Source organism: Saimiri boliviensis, chromosome 16 (assembly GCF_048565385.1).
Source record: "Saimiri boliviensis isolate mSaiBol1 chromosome 16, mSaiBol1.pri, whole genome shotgun sequence".
Lineage (NCBI taxonomy): Eukaryota > Metazoa > Chordata > Mammalia > Primates > Cebidae > Saimiri > Saimiri boliviensis.
Genome location: NC_133464.1, coordinates 75,269,525 through 75,288,449, shown reverse-complemented (window position 1 = coordinate 75,288,449; position 18,925 = coordinate 75,269,525). Strand labels below are relative to the sequence as shown.

Below are 18,925 nucleotides of genomic sequence, written 5' to 3'. Positions count from 1 at the left end.
TTGGTCAGGCAGGTCTCAAACTCCTGACCTCATGATCCACCCGTCTCAGCCTCCCAAAGTGCTGGGATTACAGGCATGAGCCACCACACCCAGCCTGGGTATATTTTTTATTTTTGTAGAAACAAAGTCTATGTTGCACAGGCTGGTCTTGAACTCCTAGCCTCAAATGATCCTCCTGCTTTGGTCTCCCAGCATGCTGAGATTACAGGTGTAAATGAACCACTGTGCCCAGCCTGTGCTGTTAGATTCCTAACGAGTTTCACTTTCTTGGTAGGGTTGCCAAATACAGCAAAGAAAAATACAGGACATATATATAAAGCTAAGTTTCAGATAAACAAGTAACTTTTTATAAATAGATTCCATGTGACATTTGGAACATACTTATACTGAAATATTATTTATCTGAAATTCACATTTAATTGGGTGGCTTGTATTATATCTGGCAACACTATTCCTTAGATTTCTTCCAGGAATGTTACTCAAAAAGTAGGATCTCATAGTGTCATCAACAAATGCCACTTATCATGACAGCGTCTGAACTTGGTTATATGGAGTGACCTAAATTGAAGGGTAAACGGCAACGTCAGGGATACGGGACAAGAGATAATGAGGCCTTGCCTCTCAGCTGTGGTTCTCCTTTGGAAGCAGAAGCAGACATCGGAAGTTTACAGTCCCAGGTGGTTAACCTGAAACTCAAGACTTATGAGACCAGCCGAGGGAAAAAGAAGTAAGAAGGCAAGTCCACATCTGACACATACTACATTTTCTGAGTCCTGAAAACCGTAGTGTGTGTAGAGACTCTACCGGTGTTTGAGTCTGTTCTCACGCTGCTAAAAAACAAACAAACAAACAAACAAAAAACTGCCCGATACTGCGTAATTTATAAAGAAAAGAGATTTAACTCACTCAGGGTTCCACGTAGCTGGGGAAGGCCTCAGAAAACTCACAATCATGGCGGAAGGCTCCTCTCTAGAGGGCGGCAAGAGAGAGAATGCACACGGTAGGGTAAAGGCCAGCCACTTATAAAGCCATCAGATCTCATGAGAACTCACAAACTATCACGAGAACAGCGTGGGGGAACCCGCCCCCATGATTAAATTACTTTCACTGGTTCTGCCCTTATTAACACGTGGGGATTGTTATAATTCAAGGTGAGATTCGGGTGGGGGCACAGAGCCAACCCCTATCAACTGGGGAGTGTACCTATGTGTGTATCTATGCATGAGAAAGCAAGGGAGGAGGGGAAGGAATAGGAATATGATCTCCTGGCAAGAAAAAAATTATGATTATATTCTAATATACATGTAGGCTCACAAATGTCTCATCATTAATTTATTTCTTGCCCACCCCCAAACTATCTGGGTTCCCCAATCACTTTAGAGTTGTTACACTTATGTATATTTGATTGTATGTAGACACTTTACAGCATGTATAAAAATGAAGTAAAAATTTGCTTTGTTTTGAAAATGTTGTAATGCAAAGACCACCGGAATGCATAGTTGCCGCTCCTTTCCTAAACAGCCTTGGAGATCCAGGTGAAGTGTGTGCCTGGTCAAGGTGCAAGTTACCTCTGATTTTCTGTGAGGCTCCTCATACCAAACACCTGCCTTTAACTTCATGTTCTACCGTTTTCAAGCCAGGGCCGCAAGCCAATCTAGTTCTATTGAAAAAAGCCTCCCCCTCTTTATGAAACTGCAAACAACAAAGAAAAATCTGTGGAAGCACGGAATACACCATACTCTATACCTCTTCTCCAGTTGCCATGAGATAAAAGATCACACCAGGTTAAAAATAATGTTTAAAGCTGACACCCATTAATTTGAAAACTGCCATAACCCCATTGGTCAAATGGGTAAGGAGACATAAACTTTTCCCAAGGAGGAAATATAAAAAGCTAATGAATACCCTCCCCACCAAAAAATTTGTTTCCATAGCAGTAAACAATAATGCAAGTTAAAATGAGACCGTTTTCTCTATAATCTTAGCAATGTCTTGAGAACATATCAAATTCAGTGTTGGTGAGAATGAGGTATTTATACCCATTCACTGCTAACAGTAGTTTGAACTGATACAACCTTCCTGGAAAATAATTTTGTAATATCAAACAATATTACTTTTTTTCTTTTCTTTCCTTTTTTTTTTTTTTTGTTTGTTTTTTGGAGATAGGGTCTCATTCTGTCACCTAGGCTGGAGTGCAGTGTACAGTGCTGAGAATACGGCTCATTGCAGCCTCAACCTCCTGAGCTCAAGAGATCCTCTTACCTTGGCCTCCCAAAGTGCTGAGATTACAAGCATGAGCCACAGTGCCTGGCCAATTACATTCTTTCAATGATAGAAATCTTAAAGCTGTTCTAAGTTTTAAAGATACCTTAAAATATCTAAGATACCTTATGGACAAAAAATAATAGCATTTTGAAAAATAAAAGTCCTGTAAGAAAATGAAATGTTTAGCTGCTAAGGTATAGTTTGTTAATTTTGTACATGAAAAAGTTGAAATAGTAGTAGTATGCAATCAATAAAAACAATGTTTATGGTTGTTTTTAAAATATGAGGAAATGCCTTTGTCATATATTTAGCTAATAAAGAGTAGTGCAAATTACATTTAGTTTAGGATCAATTATGTTAAAATAGTAGAAAAATAATTACGAAGACATATACAATGTTAACAGAGGATACCTAATAAGGGAGTATGACTATAAGGGAATTTTACTTGTGTTTTACTGTTTTCCATATTGCCCAAGTATTCTATGACAGTCAGAAAAAAAGTAGGCACTGACTGGTCAGGTGGATAGCAGAGCAGGAGGGAAGAAGGCAGAAAGGCTCGCTCAGATCCAGTTTGGATGCTCTCAGAGTTAAGAGCTCCTCCAACAGAAAAACAAGAAGCCCTGGGTTCCAAACGCCCCTTTTTTGTTTTAAGACGGATTTCGCTCTTGCTACCCAGGCTGGAGTACAATGGCGCCGTCTTTGCTCACTGCAACCTCTGCCTCCTGGGTTCAAGCAATTCTCCTGCCTCAGCCTCCTGAGTAGCTGGGACTAAAGGCTGTGCCACCAGGCCCGGCTAATTTTTGTATTTTTAGTAGAGACGGGGTTTCACCATGTTGACCAAGACGGTCTCGATCTCTTGACCTCGTGATCCACCCGCCAAGTGCTGGGATTATAGGCATGAGCCACCGTGCCCAGCCTAAACTCCTCTTAATGAGTTCAGCTTCTGTCTTACTTGCCTGAACCTGATGCTGTGGCATCGTTACTCCGACATTTTCCATAATGGCCAGTTCTGCCCTCACCACTCTGAAGAGAGGCTGGCAACTTTCAACAGGAAGGGAAGCATCCAAAGGCTTCTTCTGCAGGGAGGAAGGAATGCAAGCTGGGTTGTACAAACAAGACTGGGTATTCATTTCTGCTTTGTCTTAGTCCCAACAGAGATAAAACAGGATTTTCCTAGATCCAAGTAACCACTAATCCTTTCCCGTTGCCACTCAGGATCTGAGGGGGAAAATGCAGGGATGCTGAAGAGACACTCATTTCTCAACTTCACATTTGCACTCCAACCAGTTAACCTGTTCGAGGAGGCACTTTTCACTCTTCCCGTTTCCTGTTTGTGGTACACTATCACATACAACGCTACGCTAAAGAAGGATTTAGTAGCAGACACACTCAATTTGTTTTTACAATTGCTGTTGAGTTTTTGGTGTCACAGAAAAACAGAATACGTCATCAGCAGCAGGGGTTCCACATCAATTCACTTGAGGGTTTTCTCTCTCAAAACTTACAGAACGGTGTAAGCCTTTGGACCTGGTGAAAATTCCTTTTAATGCATTCACAGTTTGCTGCAGGTGATGAAAACAATGCTCTTTCTCACCGTGAAGAAATCTCACAGATTTCCATTTCACTCTTGGCTTCATTTCTTGTTCTTGTCAAAATTGACACAAGTCAGTTGCCTGCTTTGAACTTCAGTTACCAAACTTAAACTATTGCCTCTTTTACTTACCTTACGTACCCTGAGAGAAAAGATAAAATGAGATCTTGTGTGCGAAACGTTTTGTGAACCGTGTTGCAAATGTCACAATGATGAGAAGGAAGGAGGGACACAGGAGGTAGACCCCCTGTGATTGTGGCAGACATTTCAGGGTCAGGGGCCTATCAAGGAAGCATCCAATACGTAATCCAGATTTCTCAAAGGTAAAGTCCTGCTTCTTAATTTAGGTAAGTTCTTGATCATGTTTTACCTAATGCTCCCTTGTTAAGTGGTGACTGAAATTGGAGAAAACCTGAATCCCTTGATGTTTTATGAAACTTATGCAATACATTTTAAAAGGAATGGCTCTGTGGCATTTTTCATATTCTGAAGGAGCATATAATTTTAAAAGTCCAAATGGACTTTTGATCAAATGGAACAAGACATGCAGGAGGCTATCACGTTGATGACAGAACCAAAGAAAAAACAATACACAGACATTTAATCTTGTTGTGGTCAAGAATTAATGGCTACTCTTGTACCTTTAATTAAGAAATGAGAGCATTCAAGTTATCTCTCTTGACCAGCAGCTAAATGACAGCAATAGTTTCTTTCACTAGGTCCCTTCTCCTGCCAGTTGCTTTGTGTTGGTTAATTTTGCTGGAAAGACAATGCCTAATAGGATTATTTCAGACAATGGAGGAATTACTACCAAGGATAATTTTTTCTCTTATAGGAGAACATGCATCTTTATTTTGACTTTCCTATTTTTCTTTCAATAATGAGGTGAAGTAATGCTGTTTAACCAACTGAAAGCTTTCTGGCTTTCAGAGGCAGCCATTCAGAAAAGGTTGATCTTAAATGGGAGAAGAGGGAACCATTAAGCTAAAAATAAAATGGACTCCAAGCTCTGACTCTCTCCTGGGGTCACCTTGCTGCCATAACTTTTGGTTAATGAGAGTCTCAAGGGGGAAGGCCCTATGTCAATGTCACTCAGCTGGCTAAGTGAAAGCTCTTGGGCTGCACATGTCAGTCGACTCCATGCTTGACCACAGGGACCTGGAATGAAGCAAGTGACCTCTGACTTGTCTCTGAAGAAAGAGAAGCTGCTGCTAACATGAGATTAGGCCATGTGGTAAGGTCGACACATTCCTTTAACCCCAGCCCTCTTACAGACTCTCTGGGAATGCTATGACATGCTTCCTAATCTCTAAACAGAGAAAAATTTCTAGATCACCTTTATGGATCTCAGGAGATAGAGCCAACATTTCTCTGAATGCATTTTGCACTGATGTTTTAATATTACTAATATATTGATTAGAACTTATATAAAATCACATTCATAAGCTGGAAATGATCTTAGATGTCATTTTAGTCTAGGACTACCTACACTGTAGTAGAAAGGAGACTCCATGGTGTATTAATGCAGCATTGTTAAGAGCAGACACTGTCAGATTGCTTGGGTTTGAATGAATGTCAATCCCATCAACTCCATCTCTCTTTACCTCAGCGTTCTCCTATGCAAAATAGGGATAATTAAAGTACCTACTGCACAGTGTTATGAAGATTAAAAAAGATTAATATATTTAAAGTATGTAGAGTATCCAACTAAGTGCTATATAATGTTTGCTCATATTGTCAAAGACTTTAACAAAGTGCTATGATCTGTGCTATACAGTTGTAAAATATATTATTATTATTATTTTATTTATATATTTTGAGACAGAATCACGCTCTGTCACCCAGGCTGGAGTTCAGTGGTGCCATCTCAGCTCACTGCAACCTCCACCTCCCCAGTTCAAGTGATTCTCCTGGCTCAGCCACCCAAGTAACTGGGATTACAGGTGTCCACCACCACACCCAGCTAATTTTTTGAGTTTTTAGTAGAGACAGGGTTTTGCCATGTTGGCCAGGGTGGTCTCGAACTCCTGACCTCAGGTGATGTACCTGCCTTGGCCTCCCAAAATGCCAGGTGTGAACCATCAAACTCAGCCTAAAATGTATTACTAATCACATATATTTAAAAAGTGGATGGATGAATAGGTGGATGAATTTTAGGTCTCAAACTCTGGGACAAAGGCTGTGAAGACAGAATTTACTTCCATTAACCACAAGTAACCCAAGAATGTTCACCAAACATTATGTAGACTGAATAGATATTTCCCTTATCTATAACTTAGCACATTTAAAAATGTATTATTAACCACATATATTTTCCTCTCTGACCACATTGGTCATTCGTGCCATTTCTGTTACTTTTGTTTAAGACAATTCTGAATGATAAGGTGATAAGTATGGTCAACAGCGACGATATGGAAAGGAGAGCTTGACTATGAAAATGTTACTGAGGCTGGGCGCGGTGGCTCACGCCTGTAATCCCAGCACTTTGGGAGGCCAAGGCGGGTGGATCACGAGGTCAAGAGATCAAGACCATCCTGGCCAACGTGGTGAAACCCCGTCTCTACTAAAAATACAAAAATCAGCCAGGCGTAGTGGCACATGCCTGTGGTCCCAGCTACTCCAGAGGCTGAGGCGGAAGAATCGCTTCAACCCAGGAGGCAGAGGTTGCAGTGAACTGAAATTGCACTGCTGCACTCCAGATGGGCGACAGAGCAAGACTCCGTCTCAAAAAAAAAAAGAAAAGAAAAGAAAAGAAAATGTTATTGAGGGACAAGCAGCAGTATCTTGAGAATCTTAAGCTCTACCCTCCATGGTAGGATGCTGCCATCCATACCTGTTGGAAGAGAATAGAATGTCTATGTAGTTTTTATCTCTTTGTTGGAGTAGAATGCCTATATGGTTTTTATCTGCTTTTCAGAAAAATGTTTAAAAAAATCTATGTTGCTCTCTCAGAACTCATGTAATCAATTTACTTTAAATTTACTTTCATTTTCTAATTCATATAGATGCATATGTAGGCAATTAAGCAAGTAGTTTTAGGTGCATGTGTGTGTATGTGTGAAATGTGTTCATTTATCTTCTCAACTACTGCACTTCTTCGCTTCTAAGACACCATCCTCCTGAGGTGCACCATTAGATAAGGTATCACTAAGAAAGACAAATAACACTATCAATTAAACTATCACTTGCTATCAGTTGTAAAATGCATCCCAGTTTCAGAGATGTAAGAACGTGGTACGGGGGTTCTGGTGGTTCACGCCTGTAGTCCCAGCACTTTGGGAGGCTGAGGCAGGCAGATCACGAGGTCTGGAGTTTGAGACCAGCCTGGCCAACATGGTGAAACCTCGTCTCTACTGAAAATACAAAAATTAGCCAGGCATCCTGGTGGACGCCTGTAATCCCAGCTCCTCAGTGGGAGGCTGAGCAGAAGAATCGCTTGAAACCAAAAGGCAGAGGTTGCAGTGAGCCGAGATCATGTGTGCTACTGCACTCCAGCCTGGGTGACAAGATTTAAACTTTGTCTCAAAAAAAAAAAAAAATGTGGAAAGATCCTGACTACTCTTCATTGGTAACAATGCTTTTCATGTGGTCTATTACAAAAACATCCTTTTTAATGGATGCTGAAGAGTTGTGTTAAATGAGGGTAGCCTAAAGCTAACTCCTTACGTATTTTAAGTTCAGCCTAAAGTGTCCTCTGTATATCATGAACTGTAACAAGTGGAAGTGTAAACAGACACAGACCATAGCCTACACTTGTGCCAGTCACAGAGTTTTGGCCAATCAAATGTAGCCAACTGTTTGAACTCTGTTCAAATAAGGCAAACACTGAGGTATAACCAATCCAGCTCTTTCTATCCCTCACTTCCATTTTCTTTACGTCACTTTCCTTTTTCTGTCTATAGATTTTCTTCTGCCACGTGGCCATGCTGGAGTCTCCGAGCCTACTCTGGCTCAAGAGGCTGCCCAGTTCAGGGATCATTCATTGCTAAATTATACTCTTCTAAATTTAATTCAGCTGAAGTTTTTCTTTTACCAGTTGTCGAGCGGAAACACTTTGCTTTGTTTCAAATATATATATATATTTAAATGGACCTTGAAAAATTGAACTGCTAAAACCAAGTCCTGAGTCTTTTATTAAACATACAAACTTGAATATTTATAAATGAAATGATGTCTTAGTTTCACTTCACCAGCAATCTGGTGGTGGGCATTGTGGGAGAGTATGGCTGAGGGTGGCTATGAGTTGACAATTAATTGGTCAAGCTGGATTGCAAGCACATGGGGGCTTATGATAGTATTCACTTAACATTCCGAAGAAAGAAGAGTTTCTGTCTGTATAGTAGCGACAGAACAGGAAGAGGATTGTGCTCCCATGCGCCCAAGAGGAAATCTCTATACCCGAGGTAGTAGGTTACAGCGGGAGACTAAAGAGAACATGTTTCCTGGAACCGTGAGTGAGGAGATGAGTGAGACGCTGCTCACTGCTAGTCAGTCACCTTCCTTCTGAAGGCTTTATTTTGTTGAAGTTGACTGGGTTGTACCTTTTGTTACAGGGATGGATGGCTAGTCCTCATAATTGCACCTAGCCCTGAAGATCACTTGCTACTTTACATTAGTGTTTGCTCAGCCTCAGGGGGTGAAGAAAGCTGGCTAACTAAAAAGAGCAACAATAGCAATTAAAATTTTCACTGAATGATCCAGCCGCTCCACTAAGTAGTTTACCCCATGTTGTTTTATTTAATTGTCTTAACAACCCTATCAGGTAATACTATTATTTCCTCTACGTTTACTCGTGGGAAAACAGACAGAAAAAAGTTAAATGCATTTCCCAAAACTGGCATGTGGCAGGTCCTGGATCACAATCTAAACTTATGCTCTAAGTCACAGCCATGCATTGCCTTATTTCTGTTGTACCAGGTTAAGAGCAATGGAAATCACATCCTGCTGAGAATGGCTTGCAGAATAGGACTAAAATCTCAGCCTTCAGCCTATAATCAGCAGAAGCAGATGGGTGTAAAGGAACACGGACACAGGAAATGACCCTCATAGCAACAAATCAAAAAGGAATACAGAAACCTCTGCTAAGTAGATAAACGTAGTCCTATCCAGGACAGACAGACGAGGCCAGCTCCTCTGACTTCCATTCCCTCCTGAGTCTTTAAACCTTATCAGAGTATGCTCATGCTTTCTCCAGCCTCTCGTGCCTGGGTTCACTGGTGTGTAGCACACCATCTCCCCATCTCCTGGAATGCCAGTGGTCTTTCTGAACTTTCACCACTTGCTCCCTCCATCTGGAAACTTACCCATGCTCACTAACTGCTATAATAAGAAGAGGATGTTCTTTTTTAAATAATTAATTAATTAATTAATTAATTAAAATTGCATTTTAGGTTTTGGGGTACATGTGAGAACATGTAAGATGGTTGTGTAGGTACACACTTCTTTTTATCATACTCTTGTAAGTCCTTCAAGAGTCCTATCTATCCCACCATAGTTTGTTACAAAATCTAATCATTATTCATTATACTTGTGCAGATTTGAAGATTGTTCCTGCCCTGGTAAGCCAACTACTACCACCTTCTCCATATTTACTCACAAACACCTGAGTAACATTTAAATAAATAGAACTTTTGGAGTGAGAAGTGTTGGAATTACCATCTGGATTGGTTGATCATTTGGGCTGCAGGATCCTGAGGGTAGCTCAAGGATTACCTATGTATTTACAAGCAAGGAAAGTCGCATGGGGCCAGGACTATGATACAGGCTATGGCTTGCACAGGGCTTGGCATATAGTATTTCCTATCTTATATTCCTCCTCTGCAAAGATCATATTGAACTTCAGTGGGGCATTTTGTAAATCCTTCATGGTATCATTGCAGACAAGATAAAGAATATGGGCTGAGCTGGCTGGGTATGGTGGCTCATGCCCGTAATCCCAGCACTTTTGGAGGCTGAGGCGGGCAGATCACGAGGTCAGAAGATCATTCTGGCCAACATGGTGACACTCCATCTCTCCTAAAATACAAAATATTAGCCAGTTATGGTGGTACGTGCCTGGAGTCCTGGCTGCTCAGGAGGTCGAGGCAGGGGAATCGTTTGAACCTGGGCAACAGAGGTTGCAGTGATCTGAGATTGTGCCACTGCACTCCAGCTTAGTAACAGAGCAAGACTCCATAAAAAAAAAAAAAAAAAAAAAAAGAATATGGGCTGAGCTAATGCAACTAGGTAGGTTAGTAACTCATTGAACGAACATAATTAGAGAATGCCACCAAAGATCACACTGCATTTTTTTGTCTATAGCATAAGGAATTTCCTGTCAACTAAAAGCCTGAAGTCTTATTTCGCAAGTCCAAGTTCTTCCAGTGAGTGCTTCTGTACTTATTATTGTGATCCAAAATAAATAATCTTATATTTGTCACTGTTACTTAGGTCTAGGTAGCTTGAGCTCATTATTCCAACCTGTTAAGATCTGTTTGCATTTTGATGCTGTCGTCACATACGTTGATTCTTCATTTTGGCTTTATATTCAGAAACTTAGTAAACATGCATTTATCCAGGACACTGATGGAAATGCTTGTTTATCAGGACAGGACCAAAAACAGGGTTTTTAATAAGTCATCAGACGTTCCCTCCCCCGAGTGGCTTATGAGCACCCTCTACGTATGTTTGTTCAACCGGTTATTAATGTGCCTAATCACATTAGCTAGGCCCATATTTCTTCATCTTGTCTCCCATGATAGTGTGAAGGATTTACAAAAATGCCCCACTGAAGTTCAAGTGTATTTTGTCTATTGCACTTCCTTGAACTATTGTTTCCCATTAATTTGCCCAAATTCAATATGCCTAAAAGCAATTTGACAAAAAGCAATTTGGTTAAAAAAGACAATAGTCTAGTTAAAAGGGAATAATGCTGATAGGTATTTGTCAAAGTTGGTCTGAATTGCCACCCATTCTGCACCTTATATATTTCTGTGCATATATTGCTTTTCCTCAATAGTTTGATTTTTTAATTTCTAATTATTTTTCCAGCTGATTATTCCCATTAGGCATTGCTTTATAATGTAGAATAATTGAAACAATCTAACTGTTCAGCAATTAATTAAAAGTGCAAATGTCCAACAATTGATGGATTGTTTGGACATTATGATAGTTCCCAATTACCATATGGTAGTTAAAAGACCGTATGTAGTCATAGGGAAAGCATATAGAAGCCTACTGTGCACTAATGTGCAATCATTGGCTAGCCCTTCTTGAACAGGATTATGTTTAAAATTGGTTTTCTGGTTTGTATTCATTATTCTCCCATAAAATACATATGTTATTCTGAAAGCATAAGATAGGCTGGTCGCAATGGCTCACATCTGTAATCCCAACACTGAGAGGCTGAGGCAGGAGTATCAGTTGAGATCAGGAGTTGAAGACCAGCCTGGGCAACATAGCATGAACCCCTCTCTACAAAAATTAGCCGGGTGTGGTGGTGCATACTTTTATTCCCAGCTACTCTGGAGGCTGAGGCAAGAGGACGATTTGAGTCTAGGAATTTCAGGTTACAGTGAGCTGTGACTGGACCACGGCTCTTCAGCCTGGGAAACAGAGCAAGACCCTGTCTCTAAATAAATAAATATAATTAAATTTAAGAAATGAATAAAAAGCCTAAAGTAATACACAAGTCACAATTTTAGTGTGTTGTTCAACCACTCTATCAATTTCAAATAATTTGCTGCTATTATTAAATCCTTAGCTTGTCCCTTTTACACTGTTGGTGGGAGTGTAAATTAGTACAACCATTATGAAAGACAGTGTGGCAATTCCTCAAGGATCTAGAACTGGAAAATACCAACTGACCCAGCAATCCCATTATTCTACTATGAAAACACATGCTTGGGAGGCCCAGGTGGGTGGATCACGAGGTCAAGAGATCGAGACCATCCTGGTCAACATGGTGAAACCCCATCTCTACTAAAAATACAAAAATGAGCTTGGCATGGTGGCACATGCCTGTAGTCCCAGCTACTCAGGAGGCTGAGGCAGGAGAATTGTTTGAACCTGGGAGGCGGAGGTTGCAGTAAGCTGAGATCACACCATTGCACTCCAGCCTGGGTAACAAGAGCAAAACTGTGCCAAAAAAAAAAAAAAACCAAAAACCCACATACACACGTATGTTTATTGCAGCACTATTAACAATAGAAAAGACTTGGAACCAACCCAAATGCCCATCAATGATAGACTGGATAAAGAAATGTGGCACATATACACCATGGCATACTATGCAGCCATAATAAAGGATGAGTTCATGTCCTTGGCAGGGACATGGATGCAGCTAGAAACCAACATTCTCAGCAAACAAACACAGGAACAGAAAACCAAACACCACATGTTCTCACTCATAAATGGGAGTTGAACAGTGAGAACAGGGGGACGCAGAGAGGAGAACATCACACACTGGGGTCTGTCAGAGGGTGAGGGGAAAGGGAGGGAGAGCATTAGGACAAAAATTTAATATATTTGGGACTTAAAACCTAGATGATGGGTTGTTGGGTGCAGCAAACCACCATGGCACATGTATACCTATGTAACAAACCTGTATGTTCTGTACATGTATCCCAGAACTTAAATAAAATAAATAAATAAAATTTTAAAAATCCCTAGCTTGTCCTCTAAGCAATTCCTTAGTTGTTCAAACTTTTCACAATACAAATTACTTGAAAATGAATTCATTATACATAATAACAAAAATAAAGGTTCTGAAAACCGTAAAATAAAATTTAAAGATACTTACAGTGTTATAAAGCTGTCCCATGTTAAATTACCCATATTTGAATATATAATGATGGGAAATATTTATTTGCAATCGATTTATCATGTTGAACAATTTGCTTTGATAAAATTAGTTTTGACTAAAGAACACACTATCCATCTACAGGCTAGAAACACAAGAACAAGAACAAAGCAACATGACTATATTGATTATTTCCTTTTTAATGAATCTGTTCTGAATTCTAGGATTCATTGGCCTCTCTTTTGGATGTCTTATAAGCCATTCCTTTAATAATCTGTTTTAGAATATTGCCAATTTAAGAAAATGTAAGCATATGCATATGTTCCTTTTAGAGTGGCTCAAAGACCCCAAAGGGGCAATAGGTGCTGACAAATGAAGACAGGATGCTATCCATGCATTTGATTTCAAGTGTTTCATGCTGATTGATTATCATGGAAATGGCTTGACTTCTTCATCCTCTGGCATCTCTACAGAATCAATTCAAAAATGTTTAATACTCTGATGTTCTCATTTTCTTATTCTGTCCTTATAGGTTTCCCAGTGTTATTTTCTTTTGACCCGTTTTACTATTACTTTAAAAATCAGTGTGATTCCAGAGCTGTGAGTGTTGCTTGGCTCTGCTCATAGCCTACATTTGTGGCCATCTGAGAGAGCAGGTGCGTAAGAGTTGCAAAAAATTCCTAGAAATTGCCAATAGACTCTTTGTGAGTCCTCTAAGTGTTGACACCAGACATATAGCACATAGGTAGCAAGTTACACTTTACATGATCTTGCCTAGTATACCACATTAGATAAGACAGAATCTATACATTAGCTTTTGTCTTGTCTGTAGATGGATGCAGTCAGAATTATTAACTCTTTGTGTGTGTATGTGTATGATGATGGAGTGTCACCAGGCTGGAGGGCAGTGGCACGATCTCGGCTTACTGCAACCCCTGCCTCCCAGGTTCAAGTGATTCTCCTGCCTCAGCCCCTCATCAGGTAGCTGGGATTGCAAGTGTACACCACCACGCCCAGCTAATTTTTGTATTTTTAGTACAAAAATACAGATGGGGTTTCACCATGTTGGCCAGGATGGTCTGGATCTCTTGACCTTGTGATCTCCCCACCTCAGCCTCCCAAAGTGCTGGAATTACAGGTGTGAGCCACTGTGCCTGGCCCAGAAGTATTTACTCCTTTATTTGTTTTTTTCTGTGTTTGATGGAGTCTTGCTCTATCTCCCAGGCTGGAGGGCAGTGGTACAATCTCAACTCTTGGCAACCTTCACTTACTGGGTTCAAGCAATTCTCCTGTCTCAGCCTCCTGAGTAGCTGGGATTACAGGTGTGTGCCACCATGCCCAGCTAAATGTTGTATTTTTAGTAGAGACAGGGTTTCACCTTGTTGCCCAGGTTGGTCTTAAACCCAGGTGATCTGCCCACCTCAGCCTCCCAGAGAGGTAGGATTACAGGTGTGGGCCACAGCACCAGACCGTAGTTATTAACTTTTAATATCATAGTACTCACTGTCTTAGGGTTTGTTAAAATAAAATGGTCTAATTGTATCTCTTAGTGTTTGTTCATGTAGCATAGCATTCACACATAATCTTAGTGAAAATTTCTAAAATGAAATATTCTTCACATGGGAAATGAAATCTTAATAATTAATTTCAGCTATTTCTTCAGCCTTACCTTCATTAAATAAAAAATGAAAAGTAGGCTGGGCACAGTGGCTCAAGCCTGTAATCCCAGCACTTTGGGAGGCCGAGGCTGGCAGATCATGATGTCAGGAGTTCAAGGCCAGCCTGATCAACATGGTGAAACCCTGTCTCTACTAAAAATACAAAAATTAGCCAGGCATGGTGGCAGGTGCCTGTAATCCCAGCTACTCCAGAGGCTGAGGCAGGAGAATTGCTTGAAACCAGAAGGCGAAGGTTGCAGTGAGCTGAGATTGCACCACTGCACTCCAACCTGGGCAAAAGAGCAAAACTCCATCTCAAAAAAAAAAAGAAAAGTAAAACCAATAAAAATAAAGGGAAAAAAGGAAACTATTAGCTCTACAGAAACATAACATATTCTTTAAATGTGAGCTCTGTAATGGTGGGGCTTCATTAGGATCTGGTTCTAAGAGCATAGACCAATGAATAGCAATAATTCTTAGCATAGACCAATGAACAGGAATAGCAGTAAGATCAATGAAGAGGAATTCCTCTAGTTTATAATTCTAGTGCCTTTGTCTACTTTTCGGTGACTGTCCCCCAAGCATTCCTATGCTGAGAAATCAGAGTCTGAGTGCAACCATGAGGGAAAGACCCCGCATTGTCAAAGATGAAAACTACCAGAAACTGAGAGAATCTTTCAATAAATGAAAAGAATCATCTTTAGTAAAAGAATAAGAGAAATCTTTAATATTTTTCTGGTGATTATTTTCTAAAATGACACTGGTAACATATTTTAGTCTCACCCCTGTTATTCCTTTTCATTTTATTAAAACAAGAAAAAAAATTGCTGAGAATGGCCCTGATGTCATGTCTGGTTAGTAAAACTAACATGTTGCTTAAATATTTATCCTCACCTACATAGTATTCGGACCGCAGATGTGGAGAAATGTTGCCAAGTTATAAATAACTCTTTCAGTAAGGCAATGACACACTGGAATGCTAATCCAAGCCCACTGCTGTCCCTTACACCTACATCCTGGGTGTCCTGGCTGCATGAAGTAAACAGCCCCAGCTTCCCTTCCTTAGAAACCTTCACCTTTCTGCTAGAGCCATTTTTAAAATGTGTGCCAAGACTAGCAAGAAACAATGACAGGAGGAGAAAAATCCTCAGAGAGCCACTCTCGGTTCCAGAGACCCCTACAGTGCTTATGGCATGCCTGTTGAGAAAATTTTCTTGCCTCCAGGACAAAGGTAGCTTCAACACTCTAATCCTTAGAGTGAATGAATACCTACCCTAATCTGTTTGCGTGCAGCTAATCAGTCATAAAGAGGTCTAGTTCACGAAACTAACCAAGCACTATGGTTCAAAGCATAGAGCCATAATACCTAAGGTCAGGTGAGACAGCTTAGTTCTGGAAAGGAAAATGTCTGGAGGAGAAAGTTGCCAGGCTAAGACCCCACTACCGCTGCACCCTCAGATTTTAGGTAGGATGTCCAGTATGTAGGTAGGAGGGAATCTGTGTCATGGGAATATGCCCTGGGGACTTACCTGTAAATATAAACACTATCAAGGATGAGAAAGAATATAGAGCAAGAATATGATTTGCTTTTTGTGGAGGGAGATACGGATGCAGATTGGTGCTCTCTGTGTAAAGGGCACAGTAAGAGTTTGGAGATTTCAGGGGAAGGAACTTAGTCCCTGTATACCTGATAGAGGCAAAGGAAGAAAGTAGGAACGTGTGGGCAAAGATTTAAGAAAATAGCCACAGTTAGATTATCTACTACATCTTCTCTTTTCAGGTCTCTAGGGCACAAAAAGAAGACTCAGCATCTTATTTTCCCCAGTGAGAGATAACTATTATACCGTGATGCCCTCTTAGAAACAGATCAATGAGCTAGCTAAAAGCATCGAGTATTTCACCTTTGAAGGCAGATCCAGCTTGAACAAAAACATTAAAAGGCCCTGTACATTTCTACAGGAAGATCGGATTTTGTTAACATTAGACAAATAACTGCCTTATATATTGTTGAACTTGTTCTACATCCTTTTATGTCTGATAAATCCCCGGCTCCTAGTCTGTACTATAATTACTTTCAACTTTCCAATTTAATTTGCCACAATCACAGGAAACTGGCCTGCACACACTAACACCTGATCCCAACAGATTTTTCACATCTTACAGAGCAGTACCAATAACAATTGCAGCATCGGAGTTTAGTCCCCTCCCATGCCTAAGCAAGCCACAAGCAGCATACAGGATAAAGACCAGCAGATCTGGACTGACACTTGGCTACAATTGCACTGGTGTTTTCTCTCTATGGGATTGGACCTGCACTCAGACCCACTTTCAAGTGGCAAGGATCATTTGATCCCATTTTAAAGCATACTGATTTACAGAGAGCAGAGAGAAAATCCAGTCTACTCTGGGCACTTCTACACATGTATAAAAGTACAACAAATCTACATGACCATTTCTTTATGGAAGACTATGTATTTTTTAAACAGTGGTGAGTTTTTTTCCTTTTAGGTCAGAGCTGTGCGTTTGACAGTGAGCTGTTATTAATCCTAAAGGCAGGAGGTTAGGCAGCATGTTAGTTTCACATTAAACAACAAAGAGTTTCAAGGAACGTCCTCAAATTACACTTACAGTTTCAAAGTTCAAGAATTGTGGCTGAGCACTCCTTACCTTACAATTTCAGGTCCAAAGAGGTCTTTAAGTTTAAAGCAGTACATCAAATGTTGCAGGATTTATTTTCTTGCACGAAAGTCTCATCTGTCATAGCACCCCACTCCCGGGAGGAGCCCATCCTCCTCTTCCCGAACACCAATGAGGAAACCAGAAGAGCACATGGGGGAAGTGGCTTCCCTGAAAGCCTGTCAGAGTCTGCACACACTCTTTGTGACAGAGGTGCCAAATTAACCTTGGCATGAGGCTCACAATGCACCTCATTGTGAGGTCCTGGGCACCTTTTGGGGGAAGAAAAAGGTTATAAAATATTCCAGCCAATCTAAAGTTTTCACGCATTTGCTGAGATGTGCCTCTCATTCATTAAAAATAAAAGAGAATCATAGTAATTATTTTCTGTTAATTAGCTTCCTGAGGTACAAGTAAGACGATTAACAGCCCACTACCATATTGAGATAAGAGGGAAAGCTATCTTTTGGAATTCTGCTACTGTTTCAGGCTAGTGGGAAGGAGTACTTATATATATATATATATATATATATATGTGTGTGTGTGTGTGTGTGTGTGTGTGTGTGTGTGTGTGTGTAGGTTTTGGGGTACATCTGAAGAACGTGCAAGATTGTTCTCATTCATAGGAAGGAGTAATTTAAGTAATTTTAAATTACTCCTTCCTATGAATCTCACCACCTAGAAAAGTGCCTGTTCTATAAGAGCTGAAAGGACGTTTTCTTGGAATGAAGTTCATGATTATGAGTGTACAATGTAAAACAATGATTGCTAATATGTTCCACTAGGACCGAGGATAAAATGAAGATCTGCATCTGTGTTACAAAGTCAATCTGTGATATTGACATAATATTTCAAGTGAACTCTCCCCATCAAAGTAACTAGAAGTCATTACGAGGAGGAAGTCCACACCCTCTTAGAAGACACAGACATACGATGACCAGGAAAACAGCAGCCTGTTGCTTTCTCACCTGTGTATTTATCCACCTGTTACAATGTGACACAGAAAAGAGATATTAGGTAGGAAAAAATACATAACCAAGTCAAAATAATGAAACCTCTTAAAACCAAAATGTTGAGACTTAAGTCCTGATTACTCTTTGCATAGAGCTTGATGCTGCTCATTCTACCCTCTTTGCTGGGACGGGAGCCTGAGGCAGTTCATTATGGCGAGCACTTGGTCATAAATGTGACTAAGGGAGAAAGACAGCACCTGGAAGTAGAAAGGGCAGCAAAAAGACCCATGTTTGCTCAAGATCTGGTTTTGGTTGTACAAACAATAAACTCTCAGCCTAGGGAACCTTAGGGTATTTCTGCGTCTCAGTTTCTTTTCTTTTCTATTTTTCTGTTTTGTTTTGTTGTTTGGAGACAGTCTTGCTCTATCACCCAGGCTGGAGTATAGTGGTGTGATCTTGGCTCACTGCAACCTCCGCCTTCTGAGTTCAAGCAATTCTCCTGCCTTGGCCTCCCTAGTGCTGGGACTACAGGTGCACACCACCACACTCGGCTATTTTTTTGTATTTTAGTAGAGATGGGGTTTCACTGTGTTGCCCAGGCTGGTCTCGAACTCCTGAGCATAGGCAATCTGCCCTCCTTGGCCTCCCAAAGTGCTAGAATTATAGGCGTGAGCCACTGAGCCGGGCCCCAGGTCTCAGTTTCTTTTTCTGTTGAGTGAGGGAATTGGACTAGTTTAGGGATGGAAAATTGATTACCTACAAGGACTCGGAGTGCAGAGTGCAGTTAGCTGGGTGGGCGGCACTAAGGGGAGATGGAGAATATGTGCTTGCATGTCCAAGCGTGGCTGTCACCCTGTGATACCTGATTCCCAGTTGGAATGTAGGCTGCCTTATGGCTCATCCTCTGCTGTTTTAGAAGAAGCTAGAATTTCAGATTTTTATGTGAAATCTCCTAGATTTGATGTGTGGGTAGCTTACTCAAAATATTTGAAAACATTGTGAA

At 40.6% G+C, this 18,925-nt stretch overlaps 1 protein-coding gene across 3 annotated transcripts in view; it reads right to left on the bottom strand.

Annotated features, from left to right (window-relative positions):
- STARD13 (StAR related lipid transfer domain containing 13) overlaps window positions 1–17,083 on the bottom strand; it is a 540,046-nt gene extending 522,963 nt beyond the window's left edge. Inside the window, exons 1-3 of one of the 3 annotated variants that reach the window (XM_074387852.1) lie at window positions 16,961–17,083; window positions 3,218–3,341; window positions 907–965 (exon numbers count right to left, since the gene is read on the bottom strand). The gene's annotated coding sequence lies outside the window, so the exon portion shown is untranslated. Of the gene's footprint in view, window positions 1–906; window positions 970–3,217; window positions 3,342–16,960 lie in introns of all 3 variants that reach the window. The other 2 variants (XM_074387853.1, XM_074387854.1) reach the window with 2 other exon arrangements.
- Window positions 17,084–18,925: the final 1,842 nt, after the last annotated feature.